The 19,402-nt window shown below is 36.9% G+C and overlaps 1 protein-coding gene across 2 annotated transcripts in view; it reads right to left on the bottom strand.

Moving 5' to 3' along the window:
* LOC114135499 (metabotropic glutamate receptor 4-like) overlaps window positions 1-19,402 on the bottom strand; it is a 186,114-nt gene that overhangs the window by 162,904 nt on the left and 3,808 nt on the right. The window lies entirely within an intron of this gene.

Consider the following 19,402-nt stretch of genomic DNA (forward strand, 5'->3'; position numbering starts at 1 on the left):
AGATTTTCTGACTTTGTGTAAATGGAGACAGAACAATTAATCAGTCAGGTGACTAGTTGGCATTTTGAGATAATCAGCATTGGCTGCAGATTACCTCACTTGGCTGGAGAGAGAAAAAAAATCCACCAAGTTAATGCTGTATTATTTTTATTTTTTTCTGTTGCAGCACTGGAATGAAATTTCTGATTACCAGTGTCCACTCGTTAACTTGATAAATTATTTTTGGTTCAATTAAATATATTGCAAACCAAGAGCAGAGTCTCATATTTTAATCACATGCAAAAACCAAATAACAGCATAAAATTGATATAATTTCTCAGCCAAGCAGAGTCCTGAAATAATCTGCTCAGACAGCAGAAACATGCCTGTCCGAATGGAGCCATTAACAAAAATAAATCTAGAAAACAGCCAATTTATGTAAAATTATATTATAGCTGTAGACCTAATCCACAGCTAGCAAATAAAGAGAAATAAACAACATGAAAATATATATTAACATTAAAATACAGTAAATAAATGCATATATGAAATCTTTGTATTGTTCAGTTTATCAAGGTAAGTCTTTATCCAAGCAAATAAACAAATCCACACATTCAGTGTACTGTAGATAACAAGCACAATAAGGACAAAACACCATCAAAGATCAGCCAATAAATACAAGAAAGGACTTCTGGCACATCCAACTTAATGAGCTCCATCCCTGGGCTTTCTGGGCGTTGTTAACTTCAGCTGACATGGGCACTACAAATCCACCCAAACAACCAAATGGGGCAATTTAAGCAATAAAACCTTCGCTGGAGTAACAACCTGCCAGATTATACCTTGTACCAGTCAGTTCTAAAACAGGGAAAAGAAAGATGGAGAATGCATTTGGATCATCAAGTGTTATTTTCTTCAATCAATGTTGAATCGAAGAATTGCCCTGAGTAGTTTTTAATTCTAACTTTTTGTCACACTGAACAGCAGCGTTTCTCAGATAACTTTTTATTTTTAGAGCAATACTCTTCACTTTTCTCTACTTCATCTTCTAAAGTGTTTATGTTTTACCAGTATTCTTTGGAAACTTCAGCCATTTATAAGATGTAAAACAAGGTTTATTAGCTTTGACTTACACATACCATTATCAGCATTTTGTTACAACAATGTAGTTCAAATATAGAATAGCTACTCGTTGTTGGACCATAAATCTTTTTTTTTTTCCTTGGTTTTGTAGCACTACTTAATGTACTAAGGGACTAGATGGCACATAATATCAGAAGACTAAGTTCATCTACTGGAGCTGTTGTCAGTCATCAATAAAAACAATACAAAAGAATAACTGCTTTCAATACCATGTATTATAGAAGGGAAAATTAAAATGATCACCACAAGACACAAACATACATAGAACCCCCCAAAAAAGAATACTATATATATATATATATATATATATATATATATATACACACACACACACACAGTACTGCAGTAGATCTTCCATATAAATGTGCACAAAGTTCTCAATTTCCCCACCGGTCAGCACAATGTCTGACTTACACATATTTAAAAAGTCCATGGTTTGATCGTCCAGTTGTTTGAGATGAAAATGTCCAAGCGCAATTTGTTTCCACCAGAAAAGAAAAGAATAATGGATTGTGTGTCTGTATGATGAGATGGAGGGAGAAATGTTACCAATCATCAGCCTCCTACCAGATCAGTATGGAGTGAATTTCAGGTTCTCTTGGCCCCAGCCGGTTGTCAGAAGCTCGCCATCCTTTAACCCAGGGGTGTCAAACTCCAGTCCTCAAGGGCCGCTGTCCCGCAGTTTTTAGATGTGCCACGGGTACAAAACACTGGAATGAAATGGCTTGATTACCTCCTCCTTCTGTAGCTCAGTTTTCCAGAGCCTTAATGACCTAATTATTCTATTCAGGTGTGATGTTGCAGAGGCACGTCTAAAAGTTGCAGGGCACCAGCCCTTGAGGACTGGAGTTTGACACCTGTGCTTTAACCCTAAAAAGGATCACCTGGCCTGTATTGAAATAAACAAGACCAATAAATGACCAGCCTGCTAGCTAACTAGACTTGTTTCAGTTATTATATACAGAAATAAATGCAATTATATCCACAATCCAGTCTTTCAGACAAAATAAAGATATCAGCATTTATCTCATTATCTTAAACACATATATTGAATTTAAGAAGTTAGATCATGTGACAATTAAACAATTAGCATTGGCTACCACTACCAACATGCTAAACAAACAAAACAACATTGTGTTAACTACTCACCAATTCCATATATAGTTCAGTGCATGACAACTTCATGGCTCACTGGGAATTCAGATCTACATAATTTTTTATATTATGAGTTTTAAAAGTGCATAATAAACAAAGAGATAAACTAATTGTTTGGAAGCACAAACCTGTAGCTCCTTCGTCTCCAGCTCTCCCCCTCACACCTGACTGGGAAAGCTGGAGCAGGCCTGATTAACCACTGCAGATGCAGTGATTGGCTGAATGCACTGTGTAACTGACTGTCACTCTAACCAATGGAGCACCAAAGGCGGGATAAAGGGCAGTTTTTACCCTGAGTTACAGTTTGGATACAAACTTTTCTTGCCTGGTGGTAAAGCACTACTTTGTCAGAAATTACAGTCATATTGTAATAGCCCTATTGATATGTATATTCAATTTATTACTTTCTTGTGTTGTTTATATGCATCCTTGCAACTTTAAGTGGTTTTATATCATTTGAGCATCCATCCATCCATCCATCCATTTTCTGTGCACCCTTGTCCCTAATGGGGTCGGGAGGGTTGCTGGTGCCTATCTCCAGCTACGTTCCAGGCGGGAGGCGGGGTACACCCTGGACAGGTCGCCAGTCTGTCGCAGGGTCATTTGAGCATTGCAGTGTATTTTTCTTGTTATGTTAAACACAGTTTGCATCGCAATGACCTGTACAATAGATTTCTGCTTCCTTCTTCAATAACTCAGAGGTGTTGTTCTCTTTAAGTTCTCTTTAAGCAAAAGCGATAGTTTTTTTTTGTTCACCGTTGAACTGGTTCTAAATATGGTGAAAATCTCTGTGGTATAGTTCACAGATCGACTCCCCGCAGAACCTTGATATATCCAGCACCTGCATGTCATCATGATGCATGTAAGGAGTCATTTTTAATACATGGTTAATTACATTTTGCTGCTTCTCAGGAGCACAAACACCTGCTCCTTTACCTCAAAATGCAGCTTTTGAGCCATTTTCTTGAAATTATGCAGTGTGGATTTTCATTTTTGAGGCTTGCACAGGCAGAGCTCCTTCTATCTGTCAAACTTCGAAGCAGATCAAAGCCAAACCTCCACAGTAAAAAGGAGCAGTCTGCAGCCCACAGCTCCTTTGAGATCTACAGCAGATGTTGGCAGTGTGAAGACTTCTTCCAAAGCTGCAGGTGGTGGAGGCCGTTCGTCGTGAAATGTGCGGTCAGTGTGTGGGCTGGACAGCTCTTTTCTTCACTCATTTTACCTGCCTCTCCATACCACAAAACCAACACTAATAGCAGTATCTCTACTTTTCCTTTAACATTATACATTTATATCAATCCTTGACAGATCATCTCTTAATTATTTCATGAATTATGATCATTTCACTTAGATCAGGCTTTGATTCAAGCTTAGTACAAAAGTTTGTAAATATTGCAGGTTGCAGTACAAACCTGAACGTGCTTGCACTATAAAGTTTTAGAAGCAAATTTAAAGTGTGGGCCATCTTTTACCAATTAGCTTAACAAAAGATTGCTTTGAGGGGTTGTGTCGTTCCTGAAAATCTTTTAAATAATGTTTAATGTATTTAAGGTAACTAGGACTCCACAATTTTAACTGGCAATCTTCATTTCAACACTACTGTTTTCAAATGAAGTTTCTACAGATGTGCAAAGAATTGCACACACAATTGAATACAAATGCTTGCCACACTTTTCAGAAATTCTATATGTAACATTTTTAAACTTTTTCTTGTATTCCTTGAACATCCGTTGTACATCAGGTGTTAGTTTGCGTCATAGCTTCCCAACCAAGTTCAAGTTTGTGGTTGTAACATGTAACAATATTAAACAGTTAAAATGGCTTGAATCCTTTTGCAAGACACTTTACATTTGCTGGATCTCAAACAAGTAAATCTACATATCAGAACTTCCTGACACATAACAAGCGGCAATAATGTGCACCTGTCTTAACTGCACAGACTATCTGAGGTCTTTACAAGTGTAATTGCTATGTGACGCTGAGGATGACAACACAACAATGCAATCTCAAGCAGGATAATCTGAATTTAAAAAGGAGGAGACATTGTTAAATAAGAAAGATGTCTTCCAGAAGAGAATGGTTCCTCCCTGTCTGCATTCATGTCACAATCCTAACATCAGTTTACACTGCCATTCCTTCACAGGCTGCCTTGAGCACTGTAACAAGTCTTCGGGGGCAGAAGAGAGGGATGTCACTGACAATTTTGTAGCACATTAAGCTCGATTGCTAATGAGATTGTTTTTCTCTGTCTTCTTGATGCAAATACAACAAGTCATTTTCTGCAAGAAAAAATATTTATAAAGAGACAGCTCATGGCACCAAATAATATATTTAATGTGTTTTCTTGGGCAAAACTAAATCAGGTGAAAGATCATAATTTTTTTTTCTTTCAATTTTCACATTTTTCTCATTTGTAGCAATATTTTTGTTTTATGCAATAGGGTCTTAATGGGTTTGTGAGCATTAATCTGATGTTTACAGCATCTTCCCACAGAAGGATGTGGACTTCTCTATTGCCCACTAAACTGGGAGCATATAAAATAAATTAACAATAAATAAACCATAAAACCAAGGTGATGCTTTCTGTTCATTTCACAGTCATATATATGTACATAAATCTGCTTGGAGAATTGCTATATCTTGTTACCAATAATTAAACTGGAAATTTGTTTGATTTTTCAAAGTTCCTACAGCTCTACTCCACTGTGATGAGAGTTAATATTTAACTAAAACTAAGCTGTTCCTGCTCAGAACAATAAACAAAGAATCTGAATGCATTCAAAATGCATAAATGAGGGAGAGCGTACAAATTCATGAACAGGTGTTATTAAATCAGTAAAAATCTGAAAGATGTATTAGCTCAGTGAGAGATTGTAAAGATTTGCTGCTAATTTGTAAAAGTATGTCAGCAAAGAGCATGAAAATGAGTACTCTGTATCCTGAATAACTGCTTTGAAAACAGATATTCAAAAGCAGTAAACGATTTTCAACAAAAGATGAAGCTTTTACTTCTTTACAAATACATTTTAATGGCTGTAACACCTGAACAAAGGCATACGAGCATTAACTTTTGTCTGGACTGGAAGTAGGCTGCATGCCAATGACTTCAAAAGAGCTACGGCTTTTTCGTGAGTCAGAAATGTATTGATCTGATGAGAACAACAGACACATACAGTTAAGCTCAAAATGATTAATATCCCTGGTTGATGTAGATTAAACATTATTTTAATTTAATTAAGAAGTTGGATTCTGACAGCAAATGATAAAATCATTCTATCCATCCATTCACTGTCTATACCCATCTGTCCTTGCTAGGGGCTATCTCTGAGGTGGAGTACACCCCAGACAGGTCTACAGTCCATCACATTATATTTTAATTATGTATGTTTTATTTTAAAAAATTGCATGTCGAAAACTCTGTGTGCTAATTACGTCTGTATGGAAAAAGCATTAGTCTGCACAAATTAATCATGAGCAAACAAAACATATTTTGGAAATGCAACTAGGAGCTGAAACATCTTCTTTTCTTTTTTTCAAATACACATTATCTTACTAAGTACAAATCAGCAAGACCAATATCTTTGAATCAGTTGTGACAAAACTGAGTCACAAAAAGGCATCATTAAAGATGTCATTAACTTAAACAACATGTGGTTGCACAAAATGTATATACCTTTGTTAAAACACAATTTATCTGTGATGAATAAATAAAAGCAAAATTAACCTCTTCATAACTTTAACATGACGTGTGTTCTGTACAATTAATCCTCATACTACTACTACTACTAACAATAATAATAATAATAGGCTTCTAGTCTTACTGGTACACTCTTATCATCAATTTAGCAAATCTAATAAGCTATAAATAAAATTCAGCTGCAGTTGTTGAATATATTTTAATTTCTAAATGTTTGAGCTTGTTTATTCTATGGGCTTTTTCATACTTGTTTTTACATTATTAATAATATCAGTGTGATTTATGTTGCACAAAGCTTTGAGACTTTGTTTCTGTGAAAGGTACTTTATAAATACACTTTACTTAATTACTTTTATCCAAGAATAAAAATAATAACAGGGAAAACATTCTTTCACTCATGGTTATTGGTTGGGTGAGTCTTTTGAATCATAATGACAACAGAAACTATCCAAATAACCGTGATCAAATGTTTACACAGTCTGGTGCTTAATACTGTGTTTCAACATCTATGACTCCTTCTACTCAAACAGAGCAAACACAGTTGTTTGATAATAAATAGCTTCATTCAATCACGACTCATGAGGGAAAGACTAGAATTTCTATTATTCATATATATTTTTTTAAAAGCCTTTGTGGCATTAGTGGCCTCTTTTGCAGTATTTACAACTGGAAGTGGGCAGAGAGAGAAGCGTGGAAGACATGCAACAAAGGTTTCAATGTCAGAAATTGAACCCTGGATGCCTACACTGACAACTCATAGCCTCCACATATGAGGCACTTGCTGTACCACCACACCACTGGGCACAATATGATAGCATATACTTGGGAAAAAATCTGCAATTTATTTTATAAACAAGTTGTTTCCTCCACTTGCCTTTTTATTTACGATGCACCTTTGTAGCCTGTGTTATACCAGGCAGGATTTAGAAGGTGTGGTCACTGAGGCGGTGAGAGCAGAAGCAGTTCTCTAGTGTTAAACTGGGAATAACATGCAGCGTCATCATCATCCTGCATTTACACGAGCCTGCAGCGATCCAGAGGTAGCAAAACAAATTCTACAGCCAGGTGGCCTGAAATACTGAAATAAAATTTGAGGGTATGAAAAGGCTCTGTGACTAAAAAAGAAAACTAAAGGTTAATCGTAGAACTTCCTTTCTTGGTGAATCTTGTTGTTATGGAGATGGTTCTGAGCTATTTTAACATAAGAGGGTTAAAACCTGCTTGTTATGCCTATAGTAATTTGTGCCTTCTACCGGCAGAGATTCTTCAGGTAGTGATGTTTACTGAAAGAGCCAAGCTGGTTTATTGCTCCTAATGCCATAATTTACATCCCACCTTAATGGAACATAAGCTTCATATCTTCCCTTTTTAAACAATCAATGGAAATGGAGATTTTAATCTTCCTGACCACACAGCAGGCTCCGCTTTGCTTATAATGGTTGTTGCTTTGCTTTGACTTGCAGTTGCATGAGTAGCTCTTTGTTGTTTTTTTTTAACTGTTTCCACAATCAATATTGTTTCCTTAGCATATTTTGGATTGACAATGAAACTTTTATAGCTGGTTCAACATTCTTCTTTTGTCTGTGATGAGCCTTTGTTTAAATTCAGGCTGTGATGCACTTTCATGGCACACAGTGTGACTCCTGAACCCTCTAACAGAATCTGAAACATCTGTCAAAAAATATTCATAGCGTGACATTGTAATAATAAAAACCATCACTATCTGAGCTACAGCATGAAATATTCATTCAGAATGTAATGGGGGCTTCACCTTACATTTGGAAGCCCAAGAAGACACAATTTAAAATTGTACCTGTTATACCTGTCTTCACACCAGAGGCCCTCATTAAGGTAGAAAAACACATTGATCAACCCTGTTTGTTCAAACTGAATTCATCCAAAAGAAGATCCACTGAAATTAAAAAAAGAAAATATTGTCTAATCAACTGCAAAACAATTCTCTTAATGCAAAACTCTTGTCTGCAAAGTTTTATCTAGCTCAATCCCTTCAAAGCAATCTCAAATCAGAAAGTATTGCTTTGGCAGTTTTATAGCTTCTCAAGTCACAATTTCTACATAGTGAACCATAAACAGGTACCTGCCACTTCCTTTTTGGTCCTTTATTCCCTTAAGCAAAATAAATCTACATACCATATTTTTATTTCAGCATCTGTATCTCTGTTGGCAGCTTGTGACATTCAGTCATTTTCACTGGAGTACTCAAATCCAAGATGAAAGCTTTTTCCCTCCTTATGATTGTATGTCCTTTGAATTTTTTAAACATGCAGGATGATGACATGCAACAAATTCCTGGTGGGGGAAAACATACAGATATTGGACCTCATAACTTTCTCTTCCCAGCTTCCTTGTCCTTTCTCTGCTGGCATTAAGAAGCCTACAGGTCTTGCCTTTTAATGAAAGGTGTTCATCATCACCTTGTCAGCAACAGTGTGTGACTACCACAGGTTGACGCCACTTAGTCTCCCTACGGGGAGCTTGTGCTGTCAAGTAGAGTTTGCAGTTCTGCCATTTTAGCCTGACAGACGAACCAACTTGGACAGGACCAGAGAGTACGGCCTCTGAATGGACCCACCAGTTGTCTTCCAACTAAAAACGTGAACTGGAGTCCTGAGCTGTCCCCCGTTTTGCTGTGGAAGCCACTCTGTGTTTACACCAACAGATAAATATGAGCGTTCCTTTCACTGTCACTCATCGCCTACTACATTTCATCACAATTCTTAAAAATCCACAAAAGGTCATTGTGGAAGAGATGCCTGGTTTCTGCTTGGCTTCATGAGCGAGTGCCTTTTGCTTTGCCCCAGTTCCTCTGCCTGGTTGAGCCCTGATCACAGGCATAAGGGGGGGGGGGGTTACTGTAATGCCAACTGACATCCCGAGAAGTTGCAAGTGCTTAGAGGGCTGCATGGGCAAGCTGGGCAGAGGGTGTTGGTGGCAGAGAGGCAGAGGCTGTGGCTCGAAGGGGCCCTACGAATCCTTCTAAAGAGCTCAGAGATGACCAGCCCGACGACCATGGGGGTCGGGGGGAATGCTGACAAAGCTTCAGCAAGGCAGGAGGCCGGGGGGACAGAAGCAGTGAAAATGTGTACCAATTCCTAGAATGCTTCTAAATTCAACACATCCTGTGATCCATGCTCTGATTTAGACACACCACAATCTAATTGCCCTTACTTTAGATTCAGTGTAATTACAACCATTTTCTCTGAATAATTCACCAGAGGCAGCAACTGAAATAACATCCAGCTCTTTTGGTATTTTCTTCTTTGACTTGTCCACTGCAGCCTATTACATCATTTCAGTTTCTGTCAGCTTGGTGTAAGCACTGACACTGAAACATCCTGCATTATAAACTTTTGACCTGCTACCACTCTCAGTGCTCTCACAGAATTCTGGGTTTGACCTTAAAGAGTTTGGCTAAACATGCTGAAACCATGCTGTGAGCTAGTGAAGCCTCTGTTTCTTTGGACAATAATTTACTCAGTCCTCAGGAAGCTTTATTATGCTCACTATATTCAATGAGTCCTTCTGACTTCCAGTTGTGTGCCATATTTCATCTCTGCTCTGACGAATGAGTTTCCCGACAGTGAACATGAGGAATGCAAAAAGACTCAATGGGCACGTCTGGAGGGGGGCGGCTTACCCACAGAAGATCTCAGCAGTGGCGATGAATGCATCAGAAAACACTGCTGTAGGCAAGCATAAGTCAACAGCGCCTAATGTGAGCCCTTGGTATGCACAATGTTAAATAGATTGTGAAAATGCTCTTTTCATGACTAAGATGGAGCTTTTCATTAATCTCAAAACTGAACCTGCCTCCGCAAAACAACGAGGATCCCTCGCAGGGAAGACAAAACACCCACGCTAGACTAAAGGGATCTCAGAAGAGCTCTCATTTAGCCCATAGGTTCTCTCTCCATGCATCTACCCCCTTTAGCAGTGCGTGCATTTGTGATTTGCATGTTTGTCGTCACATGAAATGAGTTCAACATGTAGCATGTTGTAATAATTGTTTTCAGTCTGAGGATGAATGTTTTTTCTTGTTCTGACCTGTAACTGTGCATGCATGCCTCTCTGTAGCATATGGTTGTTTAGCTCTACATGCAAAGAGTAAGTGGATGGGTCAAGACAGAGATTCACACAACTCAATAAATAACATTCTGTCTTTAGAGTGTACAAATGCCACAGTTAGTTGGAGATGTGGTGTTTTCATTTTATTTTTGGAACGTCTTGTTAATGTTAGCCACGTGCTGAAGATTGAAAGACCACGGTTCAGAAAACATTCTCGTGTACCTAGAGATAAGTCTGATAAAGCTACCTATTTGGTAAGATGACAAAAATACAACTGCTGTACATTATTTTAACACGTTTGTTCCTTCACTTTTCTCCAACGTTGTTTGTTTTCACACTATGGAAGCTGAAAGAAAGCTTGAAGAAGAATGAATGTGCGGGTGACATGTTCAAATTCATTTACAGACACAATCACAAAACAGAATTGCAGTTTACAAGTTCCAGCTGAGTAAGATCATCCCTTAAATTGAATCCCGCCAGTTCGCCTTTGTGGGGCTGCTTGCACATCTGCGCCGGTGATTACAAGTTTTACTTTCATACACAGGTGCCACTGATAGCTCTAAACGGCGAAGTGCAAATTCAAAATGAAGCAGGTTCCATATGTCAAAGTGTCATCCCGTCATGCTCTGTTAAAGGGTGGCAGAGACAGTTTAATCAGCCGTTGCAAAGTTAAATGAATCACCACAGGCCATCAGAGGATTCAGGCTTCGCCTTAGTGCCCAGAGATGCTAATTTTAGGGTATATCAGCCTTATAACCGCCATAGAGCCCCATCTACATGCTGTCAATTCTCCCAAACTTGCAACACACTAATCTCATCAGATCAACCCCAGCAATCTATTTCTGAGCCAAGGCATTTTTTTGAGTCAAACGCCTTCCTTCCAGCCAGCAGAGTGTATGAGAACCTGTGCTGTCCCCATATAAAAGCCCAGGGTTCCTTTTGCAATGCACATGTCTGAGTCAATAATTGCAGCCACTTTATCAACACCCATGTTGAAAAGTGATGGCTGCAAAGTGATCTCGATTTCTACAGCAGGAGTCCAGAAAACAACCTAAAATCCACATCTACCTCCATCAGACCTGTGCTTTTTTTTTCATGGGTTTTTGGAAAATGATGCTAAAAGCAATGCATCAGCACAGCTTCATCGCTAATTGCAATTACCCATCTGAACTGAAATCCACTCAATAAGCAGGTTGCTTAATGGCCAGCCTCAAGTTAAGCTCAAAAGTGGAAGAATAACAAAGATATTTTTCCATTATACCAAAAAAAACAAATTGGTGCACATATTTTACTGCAAGAGCCTCCCTGACATCGCTGTGCGCAGAAGGTGCCTTCATCACAAATCCTCGAGGGACGCTGCCACTTGAGAAGTAGATTACTCATGAAAACAATAACTAGAATAAAAGCAGCATTTTAACCACATATCATGGGATTTTTGTGAAATAGTTACTGTATTATAATAGCCAATTATAATGCAGAGTGAAAACTGACATTTTTCATGCTATGTTGGAGCATATAGCTTTAATGATCTTAGGCCGAGTCATTTCCATCCTTAGGATGACGTGTGCTGGAGGGGTGAAGAGAAATGTCATTAAAATATTGGATGTTTTAATGACATTGCTGAAACACACAACTCTGGTTGCAACCTTAGCAGTACAGTTAAAATTTTTCTGAACTGTATGTCTCAATGACATTTCAGAAAAATATGATCACAACAGATCTGTTCACCAAATTCATCTGTCAATGATGGCAAGTGTTTACAAATAAACATTATACTTACAATACTAAACTTTTTTAAGTATTTTGCTGCATTTTTTTTTTCTTTTAGCACTTTCCACTCAAACTTCTATTTCCAATTCAAAGATGAAGGCAGATTTATAAATATTTGCACTCAGTGAATGGGCTAACTATTAGCAATATAATTGAGTAACACTGCCTTTTTATGCATTCAAACACTAAAGCTTTTGTTGACAAGTACAGATTGCACTGTACTTGTCAAAATATTTTATGTCATCAAAATTAAAACTGAAGAGTTGGTGAAAAAAGCCTTCAAACATGTCCAGTCTGTATTCAGAGCTCAGAAAGTGTTGAAGGTTTTTCTTTAGCTTGAAAATTGGAAGTTCTGAGGTCAGAATGTGAATGTAATACAAATTTAAAAGCTGAAGGCGACTTTTTATTCAGCATTACTTCAGTCAGTCCTTGCAATTTCATAAAGGTGCATCTAAAACATTTTAATATCATAAAAAAGTTCAAAATTTGTTGCCCCTCATTTTAGAAAGTGATCCCAGATATTATATAGATTCATTACACTTACAAAATACCTCAAGCTTTTATTTCTTGTTATTGCAAACGTTTGATAGCAATTGTTGCTGCTTAGGGTGTCTAAACTATACATACGGTTTTGGGGATAATGGCTTTTTCACGCTTCAAAACCATGTAGATTTGTGATTTTAAGTCCCTTCTTTGAAAACTTTATTTTATGATTACTGGTACTTGTGTTGTCTTTGACTAATATTTAAATTTGAAACACATAAGTTTGACAAACATGCAAAAAAATCAGGAAGGGTGCAAACACTTTTTTACACCACTGTACACTCCATCTGCCAGGAATAAATCACATTTATAGCAATTTTTTTCCCAACTTCACAGGAAACAATGTATACAATGGAGGACTTTCTAATGAGTGCTGTTACCTTATACTAAATTAAAATGCCAATGACAAGAAATATAATTCAAGAACAGATAGAAAAAGTTTTACTTCATATATTAAGCTATAAACCTATTTGTTATATTTGAAAAGCACAGTTCATTTGTAAGCACTGCATATATCTACTGGTCTTTTGAAAAATGTTCCCAGATCATTTTTTTTATGTTTTATGTCAATAAGTATATTTTGCTTTGTTTTTTTTTTTTTTTCTAAAGCTGTGCCCTTAATTTACTGCTCTCCCCCCAAACACATGTAAAAAAAAAATAAATAAATAAATAAAAACATACAGCACATATCCTAGATAAATTACTATCAGCAGAAAATCTGGTGTTTTCTGACCTTCAGTGGGTTAAGGTCTCCTCAGCTACAAGAATATCGACATTTACTCTCACTGTTGGGTGAAAATAGAGAAACAACCAAGCAACAAAACAGTGAAATACTCCCTTTCGACCTGATGTTAAGTTACTAGCGGAGCAAACTGGAACTCTAGCTGTAACAAAAGAGATATGATAAATAAGTGGGAACAGTATGTATCACTATTATTACAAGAACTGAGGAAAAATGATAGGGTGCATTTAAAGATGATTATTTCAGAGGAGCTTTTGATTCAAAATGAGCACGAACAGAACATGCAGAGTGCACTTCAAATTACACAGTTCTCACCCACATTCAGAGGTGGAAAGCACCACCCATCCATCCATCTTTCTGTCTATGGTTACACATATGGTTCTTGAACAAGGAGTATGTGTTGGCTTCTTTTCTATTATTTCATTATGCAAATGCATCACAGGGGAAACACTGAAATCAGCAAACATTACACAACCGTGCAGGAATAGCAGGAAAAGAAATTACAGGTGATAGTTTGGGAAAATAGGATGCAACAGCTAAAGGTAATATCACCAGTGACACATCTCTCATTCTCAGCCAAGCCTCTCATCTCTGGCATCATTGTGAATGTCATTCTTTTGGTAGAAAAGGAAGAAGACTAAAATAGGCTTAGCACAAAAGTCTGCAGCCACTTTGTTTGTTGCAGCCATGATTTTGTGTAAAGAAAAGACTAAATTTGTTTGTTGCTCATTAATATACAACCTTTAGTTCTGTGGATGACTCCATGTGTTTATGTCATGAGATTTATTTGTTTAAACATGGAAATAGAAAAAAAGCAGAGAAAATGGGTGGTCTGGAGGCTTCAACAAAGAGAATGAAGCAAGGCTAAGGTTAACAATGAAAAGTAGCATATAGATGCTTTTCAGTCTTGTTTGTTGTTATATGTTGGAACCCTGTAATTAAAACAGCAATCAAATGAAAACCTCCAGTAATGTTTTAATGTGTTTCAGATAGTGAAAATATGTCACATGGAGAATAATTCCTGAAACTGTAGTTTCAAATATTTGAGAGATTTTTTTTTTTTTTTTTTTTGTCCAACAAAGACACACTCACAATGGAAAATGGGCTGGGGAAAAGACCTGTAAGGATTAATTACATGAGGAAACTGAAGCACAGTTTAACATCAGACTGTATAAAAGCCATTATTTCACAGAGCAAAGTGTGTCATTATCCCTTCACAGTGGTGAGATACCTATAGTTTTTGCAGGGTATGCTTGAGGCAAGATTCATTAATCTGGCAAAGTGAGAATAAAAGAAAAATTGAGGTTTCTTGCATGCTATTACTGCTGTGAATACCAACACTGCATATTATCTAGCTTTTCATCATGTTTTGATCCCGGAATGACACCAAAGTGCTCACACTACAATAACAAAATCTCTGTTTTTCCATGCACATTCACATTCACACCACAGAACAATCTTGAGTCACCAATTAATCCGGCATCCAGTCTGACATTTGAACCCTTTCTGCATGTTAACTACTAAGCTGCCACATTGTTTTTGGAATCCATGTCTAAAATAGACAGTCCATTTATTTATTTATTTTACAAAATATTATATCTAAGAGAGTGAATAAAGCTTTTTAAAAGTGTTTAAATTTGGAATGACAAAAGAAAAACGGAGGGAAAAAAATACTCAATCTGAAAAGAGTGCAAAATATGTACCCTTCTGGTATCAACAGTCTCTTTAGAAAAATCTTGTATTTGAGCTGTGCTGCCACTGTTTCATCATGCATAGTTCAGAAGTATTAAATAAATAACAGAATACACACGTACAGTTGTCCTCAGATGGATTTACTACCTAAGTACCCCACCTCTCGCCAGACCATCAGAAATGTCTGGCTCCCTGCCATAATTCACTGATGCAGTAATTAGTGCAAAAAAAAAAAAGAAGCCTAGAAAAAGAACTACTAAGTCCACTGTACAATACATGGATGTACTTTTAGTAATCTTTTAATTCTATATTAAAAATACTCCTTTACATTCCTTATGTAGCATTCAATGAAATTTAATTGTGGATTTTCTGTAAACCATAATCGTCTAAATTACCAGAAATACACATATGAAATATATCAGTCTATATTTATAAATCTATGCAATATAAGTTTTTACAACTGAATTACCTAATAAAAAAAAACTTGAATTATTACTTTTTTAGGCACACTTGTATAAGCAGACATAAATGTTAAACTTTATTTTTCCTCATACAGTCCAGTATGATAGACCACCAGAAACGGGGACGTTTCCATTTACTGTCCCTCCGTTTCATCTTCCCCTGCTGCAGAGTTTGTAGAGTTTCCAGCATGATGTTTCCTTGTAGCGCCCTCACAGGAGGAAAAGTGAGCATGTTCCACTCATTTCCAGCAAATCTAGACCTGTGGGCAATGAATGCAGCTACCTATTGCACCATTTTTTGAAAATGTGGTTGTAGCAGTGATCTTGGCTGTCCTTTTTACTCAAAATGCAGTATTTTTCTTGCACCATTGTGGCCCGCTGAGGCCACTTACACTGGAAAAAGTACAATTGAAAGTGATATCCATTTCTACTCTGTGATGGGGGCTACTGCTGCCTGTATATGTGAATAACATTGGTGCAAAGAGTGGTACCTCTTTTGGCAAAAAAAAAAAAATTTAATAAATAAATACAAATCCTCAGACAGATTTTCATAAAATATTGACGGAAAAAAAAAAACAAGTATATGCCTTTACTTTTTATTTGCTTTTTGCAGGCTGTTGGTGCAGTGCAGGAATTTCAAAGTTGAATCATTTGTTTCATCACAGGTAGTAGAAGGTAACAAAGTTTATTTAGCTATGTATGGCACTAAAATAGAAGGCACTAAAAGAAAGATACATTTGTAAAAATATTTTAAATTTATTGTACTTGATAGTTAAAAAAAAATGCACCTTGACTTGCAAAAGTGTGCAATTTCTCTTCAAGATTATTCAAAAATCAAAAGAATAGATACTATTTGATTGGAAAAAGACCTTTGTTGTAAATTTAACAGTCAAAATTTAATTGTTTCAATGAGTTCTTCATTGACACAGCTGCATTAAATAGCAGCTTTTTACTTAAATCACACATATTTGTTGATTTCAGTAAATATTCAGCTAATCATCATTAGGATTTGATTGGGATTAAAAATCAAAAAGTTAAATGAAAATGAAATGTATCTCAGGTCTACTTTTTTTCTTTCTGTCTGTGATGGTTAGAGAATTATTCAGGGAATTCCTAATAACAGAGGAAATGAGAAACAGAAGTGTCCCTGTGAATAAAACTGCATATCAAGCAGTTCAAGCCAATACTTCAACCTCCAGCAGCTCCAGCTGTATAAATAATAACCAGCTATTAGTCACAGGGACAAAATCAGCATGAGAAATTACAAGTTAATACCGTGCCTTCCAAAAAGGAGTCATACTCCTTGAAATATTTCAGATTTTACCATGTTACAACCACAGACTTGAATGAATATTATTGGATTTAATATGATAGACCTGCAGAGCGTAATGCCTAATTGTGAAGTGAAATGAAAAGAAACTAGTCATCAATTTTTTTACTCAGTAAAACTCTCGAAATTGCAATGTCCTTTTGCATTCAGCCATTTTAAAGTTCACCTATAAATGAAATCCCGTACCCACCGATTGCATTCAGAAGTCACCTAATGAATAAATAGTCCACTTGTGTGTAATTTCATCACAGTATAACAGCAGATATTGTATCTATTAGAGGTAAACAACATCAGTGAACATACGGTATCATGAAGACTGATGAATACACCAGATATTTAAGATAAAGGGTTTTGGAAAAGTTTAAATCAGGGTTGAGTTATAAAATAATATCCAAATTTTACTCAGGGCAACGAAATACCACACATTTCAGATTTTCATTTACGAAAATTTTGTTTTCCTTGCCATAAAAAATGCAGCTATAGCATGACACAAAGGGAAATAATTCAAAGGGTATGAATACTTCTGCAAAGCATGGTTGTTAATTATTTTAAATAATACTTACAGTTTTTATTTACTCTTACTTGGCTAATTTACAATTCCTGTGTAATTGGCAGTTTATTTCAACAATATGGCTTTAAAAGTTGAAAATACTTTGAATCTGCAATGGTGTTGAGGTTCTATAAAAGAGAAGATGCAAGATCATCATTTGTTTGTTAAAGTAGATATTGCACTTCCTCAATAGCTTACACTTTGCAGGAGAAAAAAAAACAATTGAGAAATAAAAAGAGTTTGAGAATGGGTTTCTGTGCTTACAACAATGAACAATTGTGGATTCAATAATGATGCACCAATGCGTTTTTTAGGTAAACCTCGATAGTTATTTCATGGTAGTTCGGTGTGGATGTCTGAGAATGAACTGACTGAGAGAAACACTGAATCTACATTAGGGAACATTGTAAGAACTTCGGGAGAAGTGAATTTTAAGGGATGGCAGAAGGTAAAATGGTTTCAAACCCTTGTGTAAGATAATGTGCATAATCCACTGCAAGGATGTTAAGTGCACTCATTTCACACTCCATTTCACACAATGCCGCTTCAGGAAGAATCTGTGTTTGTGATGACTCAGGAAACACACAACATACCTCGTTTGCATCTTTTTTCATCAATGTTAATAATTTTTATTATTTTGACATTAATATGGAATAAATGACTTAATAGAAATACAATAAGAACTAAAACTATGGTTATGTGGGAGGATCTGTCTGATAAGTGGAGGCCAAATAACAAACACTGCATTCATAATTGACGTTAAGCTGCTAAATGATAGTTTATTTTGTACCTGTTGCTTTTTCACATTTAGATCCTTATACAACAGGAAAAGTAGAACAATAAGAGAAAATACTGTCTGCTTATGTGATATCTTGTTACGAGGAGAAAAAAATTCCATTAACCCAAGATAGAGTTCATTTCCCCGAATACAAACTACTCATTATCATAAGGAATAAATAGGTTTTCAGTACATGTCCCTGTAAAGACTGTAACCATGCAAAATAATAAAAACAGATAGACAGGTTTAGGGAAACAAAATCACTGGCATCTGCCAGTCTAAAAAAGAGTAACCATTTCTAAGGCTTTAGGACTTCATCAGACCGTAAACATCAGCCAAGTCCCCCACGTCGCCTGTCTTTACTGTATGGAACGCTTGGAAAACCTCCCTCGGTGAGCAGATGGCATCTGCCAGGAGGAGGATGAAGCTGGAACCTGGGCTCCACGGTCTGTGCACACATTTTGCCCCACAAGCTTTCGTAAAAGGGGAACAACGCAGATCCGTGGGGAATTTGACCACAGGTCTGTTTTGGGAAGCAGTGCACATGTTTGTTTGTTGTAGCCTGTCTGAAAGATCTGTGAAGCAGCTAGAGTAAAATCTTCGACTGCTCGGGAGTCTGTCTGAAAAGCAGGATCAAACATCCCTGTTTCTCCTAAAGAGATTTCACACACTTTGATCATCATAGTTTCTGTGAAATGAGTGCAACATGTTCATTATTTTACCTTTTTGCCAGTGAAATGCAGAGAAGTCTGCATTTTTCAGGCTTGCTAATCCACAGTGTGCTGCTGAGTCCTCCTGTATTATTAAACAGAGAATGAGGCTGTGCTACAGTATCTCTTCATAGCTTCTTACATTCTAGCACATGACATATTAAAGATAACTTCCCATCAGGCAAAGCAGAGGCCTTATTTGCTGAGTCTGCACTTGCTAAACTAACTCAGAGGACAAGATAAGCAAAGCAAAGCTTGGCAAAGTAAATCTAAGGCTGGTTGAAAAGCCTCCCTGCCAACTATACAATCTACACCCAAAATATTCCCCTCAATCTCTCTCTGGGGGAGATTTCGTTGCACGCTTTGTTGCTAAAGCCAGGTAGGTTATCAGTCACTCAAGAACACACCAACAAGAAAAACCCAACACAAGACAGAAAATCCACCTCATGGGACCTCAAAGCCTGGATGAGGCCAAATTAAAAGCCCTTTTCTGCTGAGTCTCACTTTTGAGATAATTATGCATTGATATGAAGAGCATTTCCCTCCTCGCCTGTAAGTTCTGAGGGAATGCATACAATAGCATATTTGGCTGTAATCATAGCAGCACCCCACCATGAATTGAACCTGGGGGAGCGCTACAGCACAAAGCTAATCTGTGGCACAGCAAAAAGGCCCTTGGGAGCACCTCAAAATGGAAACTAGTATTAAAACCAGGGTTTCTTTATGTGTCAGGTATTTACTCATTTTATGAACCCTGACAACGAAC

This window comes from Xiphophorus couchianus, chromosome 20 (assembly GCF_001444195.1).
Source record: "Xiphophorus couchianus chromosome 20, X_couchianus-1.0, whole genome shotgun sequence".
NCBI lineage: Eukaryota > Metazoa > Chordata > Actinopteri > Cyprinodontiformes > Poeciliidae > Xiphophorus > Xiphophorus couchianus.